This window comes from Eptatretus burgeri, chromosome 7 (assembly GCF_056783735.1).
Source record: "Eptatretus burgeri isolate ZD-2024b chromosome 7, Ebu_testis_v1, whole genome shotgun sequence".
NCBI lineage: Eukaryota > Metazoa > Chordata > Myxini > Myxiniformes > Myxinidae > Eptatretus > Eptatretus burgeri.
In genome coordinates this window covers 65,685,415-65,697,192 of record NC_140967.1, presented here as the reverse complement: position 1 = coordinate 65,697,192, position 11,778 = coordinate 65,685,415, and the positions used below count along the sequence as shown (strand labels likewise).

The window sequence follows — 11,778 nt, the reverse complement described above, 5'->3', positions numbered from 1 at the left end:
AATGGTTCGAACCCAACACCTCTCCATCTCATCCATGGATATTTCTATGGATTTCCGCGAGTCCAATTTGCTTTCTGGAACACAACAATTATGGTTAACTATTTTGAAATTGCCACTCTTCCGTTTATAAATGCTGAAAATCTTTAAAAGACGATTTGAATGACAGATTTTGCACAAGCAAACGGCAGGTTAAAAGTGCAGAACCGAGTTACTGAAATCACAAACACTGCACATGCGCAAGAGGCCTCATTTAGCATTCATCCATCATTTCGAAGTCGTGTTTTCTCCTTGAGTCATCAATAATACACTGCTGTAATTAAGGCCTAACCTCGTGTTAGACGCATCCCAGACGTCAAGCCATCTTACCGAATTTGTCATCCCAACGCCGAGTGTCTGGCATTCAGCCCGTCGCCTGCGAACATCAGATAGAGTTAAATACTGTCAATGGGTTAAGGTGTTCAGCGAAGTGCCAGGACGGCTTGAGTGCTGGATGCCGGGATGACGTGCACATCCATGGATGCCTAACCTAGTACCAAACATAACGCCGTAATGACTTCCCAGTGAAAAGAGCGTGGCAGACAGAGAGAGGGACAGACAAGCCTGGTGTTGGCTTAGGGGTTAAGGTGGCTGGCTTAAGGTCTTAGGGTCTTGAGTTTGAGCCACTGTCGTGCTGTTGAAATAAGTCAGCCTGTCATCCTTCTGAGGTTGGCAAAATGAGTACCAGCTTATTGGTAACAGGGGCATTGCATCAACGGCACAGCTGTACTTCCAGAAATGATGCAGCAGCAGCCACAGCTACATATGAAACAACAACAGTGGGACAGACAGATGGAGAAATTCAGCCACTTTCATATATATATATATATATATATATATATATATATATATATATATATATATATATATATATATATATATATATATATTTTCTTGCAGGGACAAACTGAGCATTCGGACATCAACAGAGGGCCCAGGCCATCAAGCCCCCCCCCCCCACCCCCGTACAAAAAAAAGGTTTCTGTTTTCAGATAGGAGGGGAAGGTGATTTTAGAACGGATATTTAAACATAATACTGTATATTAATCATATTTTACCTGCTTTAAACAAACAATATTTACCACTGTTAAAACTACAGTTTCAAACTTTACAGAAAATGGTTATGAGCCATAAATGTGCATTACAAGAAACTGGGAAACAAGAAACCTCTTTGTCCCAAAAAATTATTAACCATCTTCACTCGTATGTTTTGATAATTAATCTTACAGAGAAATAGTGTTCAGCAGACGAGGGTGCGAATTGACCTGGTCGGTCCGAACGTCCCACTATCTCATTAAATTTATATCAAACTCGACGACCCGTGAACCACCAGTTGGGTTCCCGTTGTGACAGCGGTTTATGGAAAAAAAAAAGTATTTAGTTGTCAAAGTTTAACTTGAAGAAAATTTGAGCATTTGCCCAAGGAGTCATCTAACGGCCAACCGGTTTCTCGAGGTATATCAACACATTCTCCATGGTTTGTCCTTGCGCTTTCTGCATCGTCGTACCAAAACTTGACTGAATCGGGAATTGATTTTTTAATAATTGTTTTTCGTTGCCAGATTTGAGCGAAACTTGATACTGCACACCGCAGGTGAATGGTGAGTAAGGTGGCCCGAAAATTTTTGTGCTATAGTGTACCATTTTGACTGTATTACAGGAACATACATACATACATACATACACACATATATATATATATATATATATATATATATATATATATATATATATATACACACATATATACGTACAAGTTGAGAGTTTTAGTAATATATAGATGGCTAAAGTGATCATTTGTTTTTCTCGGCAAAATCTTCAGATAAAAGACATCATGACTTTATTTTGTTTATATGACTTTCTTTAGCTCTTATACGAGCCTCGACATTGTATATATATAAATATATATATATATATATATATATAATTTTTTGTAATAATGGATGATTTTTCATATCTCAATCCATGGAAGGTGTGATTATGCAATACTATGCATTGCTATACAGTTAGTATCCACCATGGTATGTTTATACATATATATATATATATATATATATATATATATATATATATATATATATATATATATATATATATATATATATATATATATATATATATATATATATAATCTATATAGTATTTTAGTTGAGTATCATCCAAAGAGTTTATTTTGTAACACGACCTGTCACAAATGTTTGTTTTCCGAAACTTTTATTTCACACAAAGTCTGATTCCAAAATTTTATCGCGGTGGCTCAAAGACCCATTTTGCTCGAGAGTCTTGAATTCCGTCAGTCCACCCCTGGTTGATTGGGACATTGGTTGTTTCCGTCATCGTGACATCCCAGATTACCATTCGTTAATTTGAGTTTTAACCCAAGCTCGGCGTTAAGGTTGAGACACGTTCAGGTTGAAGAGCTCGATTGACCACTCATGTGTTCTGTGAAAACCCTCTGGTTCGACCTTTCTCCATTGTAAGACCTCCCCCAACAGATTTGCATTGCAATATGTGCATTGAAGACCGCATCTTGGTGATTTACTACATTTATCGAAAGACTATCTTGGTTTATTTCCACAGCATTTGCATTCCAGCATCTCGTAAGTCAGGGTATAGCAATAAAGCAAAATAAATGGTCTCTCGACGTGAAGACCCTTTTCCAGACACATGGTCTAATGCGAGTCCATATATACTTTGGTTGATGTCGCAATGAGTTAATCGTTTGATAACCTCTTCTGATCACAGGCACGGCCACCAGGGGGATCTGCCGAGCTATAAGGTCACTATTTGGACCGTGCCCGAGATGGTCCGGCCTGAAAAGGGGTCTCGCCCGCTGTACACTTGAGGGTGCAGCATCTGGTGCTGACGGTGCAAGACGTGCGGACAACCTAAAGGGACCATGTTTCTTGGACATGAGTTTATGTCTCTGTGGATGTGCTGGGTACCCTTATAGCGGGGGGAACCCATGATCAAAGGTATGGATGGGGGGGGGGGGGACACAGGGATCGACAAAGGGAGACCGTATGAATGAGAAACGCAAACGTCTTGAATCCGGATAATGGTCTACTCGGTCGCTGTGAATCACCACCCTTCCATTGAACAGCGGTTGCGTCTCTATGCACCGATTTTGATCTGACATCACATGACTTGCCTTGTTATAATTATAAATCAATGACTTTGGTTCCAGACAAAGCATGGAATGTGTCCTCAAACGGACAAAGGGCTTTTCCGTTGTCAGGCTGGTGAGACTGATTCATTTTAAAAGTATGTGACTGTGTGTTTGCCTGTGCATAGTGACATTAATCAGGGTGGACATCATGCTTTATAATGCGTTAGAAAATTGAGAAGTCATAAACCGTAATCAGAATTGTATATTACGAGCAAAAATCACTTGTTATGAGCAAAAAAAAAAAATAGTCAGTGTTTAGTGCTTTTCCTTAAACCGCAACAAAAATGAAAACAATGAAACATTTAAAAAAAAAAATTCCCATTTATTCTCATGTAGATTTCAACATCACCGCAATGCGTATTTATCAAGATATTAAATTTTTTTGTGTACACTGTCGAGGCTCGTATGAGAGCTAACACAAAGAAACGCACAGCAAGGGGGGCAGGAGAACAAGAGGGGCAGGAGAGGGAAGGACAAAACAGTGGGGAACAGAGACATTAGGAGATCTGTGGAAGGGAGAGGGATGGGGCGGGAACATGGCGAATACAAGATGGACACTACAGGGACTTTCAGGAAGGAAAGCAGGGAATTTGAAGGAGGTGGATTTGGGGTGGATTACCGGGGGTAAAAAGATTGTGGTTTTGGATGAGGGAAGATAAAAGATGGTGGTGAACAGCTGTTTTGAAGACCTGGAGGGAAGAGTGGGATTGAAGAGTGTGTGGGAGTTTGTTCCAAAGGTGGGATCAAAGAGGACTGGTGGACCTTGAGTGCCCTGCGGAAATATTGCGCGGGGGGGGGGTGGGGTGCATATCTCAGACAAAGCAGGGAGGGCGAGGCCAGAGAGGGGACTGGAGAAGACAGAAAGACCACCGACCTGCCTGCGGCGAGAGAGTGGGAGAGCCAAAGACTCAGCCTCATCGTGGGATACACCCGGGGCCTGTGTGTCATCTCCTCATCGTCTTGCAATCATCTGGACGCCCCATAGTTTGGATGCCTCATTGTCTGCTCGCCCTCTCATTCCTTCTCATCATCTGGTCGTCCCATTGCCAAAAAGCTGAGTCCCCCCGGATTTTGTCCCTTCCACATCTGTGACTGAGTCCGGAGTGCGGCGCCTAGTACTTTAGATATATTCTACCCATTTATACACATTTATTTATTTATTTATTTATTATCAATTGGGTATTTTCCTTTTCTTCCCCACCCCAACCCACCATCGTCTCGTCTGTCATGATTAAATCCTCCCTGGTTCTTATGTATTATTGATTGCGGTTCTAGAAATAAACCCGTTGGTTTCAAAATCTTAAGATTCCTCATGCATCTCCAAATGACCCACGTGTGTGCGACTGCCACTAATTCGGAATGCCTCGTTTGAGTTGCTCGTGATATCGTGGGACTTTGACCTCATGCTGCAATGAGCTCGACGTAAGTTGAGCCATCGACACTATTATTTATATGCTCACAAATACAACCCGTCACTTTGCTGGTGGGGTGTGAAGGGGAGGGGAGTGGAGAAAGAGAGAGGGAGAGAGATATGGGGAGGGAGGGTGGGAGAGAGGGGAGGCAGATAGGATGGAGGGAAGGGAGGGGCAGGGAGAGGAGGGAGGAGAAGCGAGGAGTGGGTGAAGAAAGGGAAGCAAGGAAGGGGAGAAGAGTGAGGAAGTTGGGGGGGTGGAGGTGGGGAGAGCAATGCTTCACGAAACGTTGCGATACACTGCAGGAGGGAGGTTGCGAGAGAGGGGGAAAGAAAGAAAGAGAGAGAGAGAGAGAGAGAGAGAGAGAGAGAGAGAGAGAGAGAGAGAGAGAGAGAGAGAGAGAGAGAGAGAGAGAGAGAGAGAGAGAGAGAGAGAGAGAGAGAGAGAGAGAGAGAGAGAGAGAGAGAGAGAGAGAGAGAGAGAGAGAGAGAGAGAGAGAGAGAGAGAGAGTACAAGTACTGCATTATATTTGGAGGGAGGAGCAAGGAGACAGACAGAGAGAGTGGGAGTGGGAGTGGGAGTGGGGGGAGGAAAAAAATAGAAAGGTGAGGGGTGGAGGTGGCGTTCGCAAAGAGAGTGATATGTTATGCTTGATGATCGAACACAAATAAATAAAAAACAACTCGTATCAGAACAGATGTACACACGACGACACAACAAAGTTTGTAATGTTAACCACTGGCATATCTGCAAAAACTTTGATATCCCAGTTTCAAAAAATGTGTGGGAACATGAACCAAAAGCAATCACTGAAAACATTAAAGTACCACTCACGTACGACCTAATTATCCCATCGAGTGTAAACATCGAAAACAAAGCATTGCGACCAGATATTATACTTCGGTACAAAAAAGAGAGAAGAAGGCATTGCTAATTGAGGTGTTAATACCAGTGATTTTGGACTAAACAATGCAGAAATCAAGAAAATGACCAAATACCAAGACCTCAAGAATGAAGTGAAAAGATCCTGGAAACTGAATAAAGCCAAAGTTGTTCCAGTGATAGTTGTAGCTGTGAGAATGATGACAAAGAACCTCACAGAGATATTAAAAACCATCCCTTGGAATATTATTTCAAACGAACTCCAGTTGGAAGCTGTCAGTGATGATTGTGAAGAGAGCTCTCGGCGCAAAATTTTGAGAAAAGAAAACTTCACAGCTTGGTCCATGAATCGGGACCCCTTACCGAAATGAAGGTGGATACCCTGAGCCCACCATGGGAGGACTCCATTCCACATTCTGAAACTCACATATGAAGATACCAATCCACAATTCACACACACACACACACACACACACACACACACACACACACACACACACACACACACACACACACACACACACACACACACACACACACACACACACACACACACTCATACGGAGGTGGATACTTTGAGACCTGGGAGGGCTCCATTCTACTTTCTGAAACCTGTATATGGAGATATCAACCAACGACCAGTGCCGGATTTAGACTTGGTGAGGCCCAAAGCTGTATAAAGCTTGGAGGCCCCTTGTTAAAAAATTACACCAGAAGGTCTCACAAAAATTGAAAGCATATATACCTTTTAATTATTTAATAGCAAGGCATTTAAAGTGAAAAATACAAATAATTTTCAAATCTAGGAAGTACCACCGCCTTGCGTTGGGAAGGCTGCATGGCGATTTTTTTTGTCATGATGGTTTCCCGCATCAAGGTAGCAGTTCTTTAGTCCTCATTCACACATTTTTACACGTATTCTCACATTTTTGAGGCCCCTGCAGATTATGAGGCCCTAAGCTGTAGCATATTTAGCTTATGCTTAAATCCGGCACTGCCAACGACTAATTATCTTATCTCTGGAGGCACACTCAAAAAAAACTACTGAACCACTGAACATTTAAGGCTTATGTCAGATGCTGTAAAATGTGTAACAAAGTAAAAGAGTACTGCAAATGTGAAATGTGTGTGGTATAACTTGTAGAACCCTCCAGTCAGGTCAGGTGTGGGAGCATGCCTCGGGGAAGCACGTCGCTGTGTCCACTTTCCGCCGGTACTCCAGGGGCCTCTGTCTGGCCATCTCCCAGGTAGATGCGTAGCCCAGCCCCATCTCCTTGAGATGCCGAGTGTTTTCAGCAATTCGCAGTGACCCAACCCTCCAGTGTTATCAGCTCATATGATAAGACATCACAATTTTTGCAAGGGGTGACGAGACATTGTGGCCACCTTGTACATTTCTTGTCTTCCCATTAAGTGTATAAATGAGAAAAAAAATCTTTCTTGAGCCAACTCTAGAGCAACCAACATAGAATTGTCCATAAGAGAAGCAAGGCATCCCCAGGATAATAGCAACAATTTTGAGAGATTGGCATTGACTGTTGTTGATGGTCATGACGAAGCAAAGTTTCACAGGAAATTGTCTCCTCGTGAAAAGGAAGGGAAAGTCAAAACTCGTTAGTCTTGGCCCGAAGGGATTGTGAGACTATTGCAACGTGTCTTGTCCGGTTGATGCAAAACTATAAACAGAGGAGAGACTCCCCTATGGAGAATATTTTATTGATAAATCTGACATGTCACATGGTTATGGCAGCCATATTGGATTAAAGAAAAAAATTTGGATATCTTTCTCTCTGAAACTGCTACACAAAAAAAATTGAAACTTGGCAAATATCATCAACTCCCCATTCGGTATATCGGGTAATAACGATGATGTCATCGGTGAAGTGGTATTCCAACCACAATTGGTTGAATCGAAATACTTGTCCGAAACATCTGAAAATGCATACATCTGATCTATGTTCGATGTGAGTGAAGAATTAAATTTATGATGTCACCTGGTCTGGCGGCCATATTGGAATGGAAATAAAAACGTTTAAAAATCTCCCAAACTGCTTAACAGATCAATGCAAAACTTCATAAATATGATCGACTAGCCATGGGGAATAAAGTTTAATATATATATATATATATATATATATATATATATATATATATATATATATATATATATATATATTTTCATATTCACCTTCATTGACACAATTTTGCTTTAATGTGCACAAAAGTGGTTGTTAAATATCCTTATAATAAAGCGACAGATAATGGCAATGTATGTGACATAATAGGGTGCATGGATGATATGGGTACATCGGCCATCATAGCGGTGAGCCATAATAGTGGCGTGTTCAGTTAACGATGGTATTTTTGTTCAGAATGAGTGTGCTTGGTGAGACTATGTGCTCTACAAGTGCTGCTGTAGTTTTTTTTTTATTTGGCAATCTTGGAATAAAAACACTGTGGCCTTTATATCGACCCTTGATAATGGCAGCCTCAATACAATGCTCCATTAACTGTTATACAACTAATATGGTGTCATTGACTAATTGTGGATGATCAATATTTCTAAGGCACTTAATTGGCATGCAAACTTTGAGTTCAGAATTGAGTGATGGGAATCGGGAAGGACCGAGTGAGTTCAGGAATTCATTTGGATATAATCAGTTGCCCCATTTTCATTGAGGACCTTGTTGATGTAGTTGTATGTTTTGGGTAGAAACTTTTGCAGGAGTCTTTTTTATTGACTGCATTGGTTTGTTCATTCCTTGGAGAAAGTACAGTCCTCTCGAAGCCAGCCACTCTTGATTGATGGAGTTTTCAAGATCTGGGTAAACAGCATATTTGAGCTCTTCTTTTACTGGAGTAACCATACCCAATTCTTCAAGAATGGCGATCTGTCCATTCTCTGTATTAGTTTCGAGTTCACCATTTCCAATATGTTGATGAGAAGTTCTGAAAATTGTCCCGATTCTTGATCATTCTTCAAGTGAACTTCAAGCACATTGGTTTTAAGATGCATTTATTTTTGAGTGTGCTTCCAGAGATAAGATTTTTTTTGAGGCATGTCTTGATCTCATCAGCATGTGTCCCACATTTGACAACTGGCAAGGTTTAACAGAAATCACGTGATAGGAGTACCAGAGCACCACCTATTACTACATAGGTTTATTTTGAATGTCTCGCAATCTCCTGTCTATTGCCTCAAAACCTTTCTTGTTGGTCATTGTGTATTCATCCCAAACAATGAGTTTGTAGTCTTTGAGGACCTTACCAATTGGGATCTCCTTGCTGATGTCATATAATGGGGTTTTCTGAGACTTACAAATCCAATGGCAGTTTCAGGGCTGAGTGTGCTGTCTGTCCACCAGTAAGCAATGTTGCAACATTTCCTGATGATGCGCAGACCGAAGCTATCCCACTTTACATTTGTCTAATTTGAGCAGGCAACAGGTTCATCAAGAATGACTTTCCCATGTCACCAGATGCCTCAAGGAAATACAATTCGGATTGATCTCTCTGAGCCATCATCTCAAATTGTCTCATAGGCTTTGTGTTAATCTGCTTTCTTCTAGTCTCCATAAGGATGTCTTCAGCCATGCTTTCTTTGTGATTTTTTTCCATAAAATAAAAGCTTTGGATGTGCCATTTAACAATTGACCAACATGAATTGCAAAAATATCTGGTGGTTTTTATTGACGGTCTCAGTGAAAGTTAAACCATGAGTTAATTTCAATGGTTGTCACCTTTGAGTAGACCAATGTGGCAGTAGGCTTCTTGGTATGTTTCACAAAGCTGACCATCAACTGTCCACAAAGCTTGATATGGAGTGGGTCCTCTTACATTGTGCAGCAGGAAACTGAGAGAATAGGCTTCCATTTCACCTTTGGGATTGATCGTGCGAACATGGCCAAGAGCATCCAAAGACTTGATACCAGGAAATTCCAGACGACGGATACCTTGTAACAGGTGTTTCCCATGTTTTGTTTGGCTGCAAGGTGGAGTACTTTGGGACCTCTGAATGCAAGAGACTTGTCATAATTTCTGTACAGTTCGAAGAAGGGATTCAATGTAGAGGAGTGAGGTTGAGTCTGAGCTCTTTCCAATGCATTACCTGGGGCAGAGTAAACATGGTGACCATTTTACAAGTGAATGCTGAGCCTTAACACCAAAGGAGACCAGTCATGGATTGGTAGCTCATACATCCTCCAAGCTGCGTCATTGCTGGAAATGTCGCTGCCGGTTTGATATGTTTCATTTTCATTTTCCCGGGCTTGTGCACTGAAGACTGCTTGGTCACTTCCCTTGTTTAGTATTTGCAGATGTACTTGATAGCTTCAACAGAGTGACACTACTCGACATTGATGTGTGACTTAAATATCTTGGATAGAAAGGAAGAGTAGGGAACAACCCACTTGCTGTCAATTGTGAGCTCATGTGCTCCTTGCTCAATTTTTTGTGGTGAAGCCTCCATCATCCAGTCGCCATCTTCGAAATTTTGGGTAACCATCCTCTCCCGGTTTGAGTTTCTTGAAGAATTGCTCTTAGATACTATATTTTGTATTTTCTTTCACTTGTACAGGAAGCGTGTTGATCCAGTGGACCACAGGGTTCATGAATCGTGTTGCTTGAAACAATTTCATCAAGCTGAAGATCTTGATTTTTATCTGGTGTTTCCACACTTATGATTTAAAGCGATCTCCGCAGCTCTTATTTTTCCTGAGTGGGTATTGTAATGCATCACAGGCCTTGAGAAATTCATTTACAATATCAGGTGGTTGCTTTGGTGATCTTTTCTGCAGAAGTATATTGCAGGATGAACATTGATCATGGTCAACAGTTATGACAGCAGCGTCACTTTTAGTTGGTGCACTGAAGGCTCCAGGATGTTGTCCAGCAGGAATTTTGTCTGACCAATCTTAGCTCATGTGACTTTTTATTTTCCATGTTTGTCTTGATGTAGGAATTTTTGTATAAATTTGTTGGACGTAGAAATTTCCCAGTGGAGTATTTCTTGAAGTTCAAAGACGATGTCACATTGCAGTCCAGAAATGGTGGCACAATGTCACTGTTTTTATGCCAGATGATCATCGATAAAGCAAACTTGATGGAACTCGGCCTCTGTTATTCACATGTTGCTTAGTTTCAATACGATGGTAAACCTAGCCTCCAATTTTGAATGTTAACAATTCTTGACAAATGTCCCCTGCACCAAGTGATGTCATTTGGAATCAGCAGTTGTACTTTATAATATTATTGAGGAAGTGGGTATCTGACATCAGCTGATTTAATGGCTCTGGCAGTTCAGGTGGAAGATCTAATTTCCCTTTTCCTCCACTACAACACAATCCCAGAGCCTCACATTTCCATTTTAATGTCTGACAATACCTGTACACTTGATCCATTTGACCATTATCCGAAGGTGGTTCCATTGAAAGATCAAAGGATTGATCATCATTAAAAGCAGCTCTAAACCATCGGGATGATGTTCTTTTTTTGGACTCTTGATGACCTAGCGTTATGAGCTTGTAGGCACTCTCTTCTTACCTGTGGATGTACATTTTCAAGGTGAAATGTGGAGTTTGAGCTTTGACTATGATCATCCAGTTGTGCTCTTCTTTCCTCAGGGTCTTCATTTTCATTGGAAGTTCGTGCTCCATGGCCAAGGTCATCTAATGGTGCTCTTCTTTCTTCAGGCTCTTCATTTTGAAGGTAGGTTTGCGGTCTAGTCATCCAATAGTGCCCTTCCTTCGACCTCCAATTCGTTGGATCTCATCAGTTGCATCCATCCATCCATCCATCCATTGGGACCGTACTCTGTGCAGAGCGTTGGTGCTGCTTAAGCAGTCTCCGTGGCTATTGGGCACAATCCTGGACAGGTCGCCACTCTGACACAGCATACCAGCAAGCTGGTACTCATTTTGCCAACCTCAGAAGGATAACAGGCTGAGTCAACCCCACCTGTTATTAATTCAACAGCCAAGTGGAATTTGACCTCAGAACCCTCGGATTCCAAGCCCATCACCCAAACCATTAAGCCAACACCAGGCATAGTTGCATACATCTGGCTGCTTTCTTATTCTCCTTACTGTGAGCCATCCCCATCTAAAGTGAGGAGCTGGGTATTTGACCCACAGGATTGTCCTCCAGCATAATTACATTCCCTTGTCAAAGCAAATGCACCACCATGCAAATAGATTAATTAAACATATAACCACACCACACCGATGCATGTGCGGTCCACTCGGCGTCTCTGGAGTTCGACTCTGGCCTTTATATTGTTAC

General features: G+C 41.6%; 1 protein-coding gene across 1 annotated transcript in view; it reads left to right on the top strand.

Moving 5' to 3' along the window:
- The first annotated feature begins 2,809 nt into the window (after window positions 1–2,809).
- Window positions 2,810–11,778, top strand: part of LOC147023437 (CKLF-like MARVEL transmembrane domain-containing protein 4) — a 22,884-nt gene continuing 13,915 nt past the window's right edge. Inside the window, exons 1-2 of the mRNA XM_085888855.1 lie at window positions 2,810–3,011; window positions 11,121–11,205. The gene's annotated coding sequence lies outside the window, so the exon portion shown is untranslated. The remainder of the gene's footprint in view (window positions 3,012–11,120; window positions 11,206–11,778) is intronic.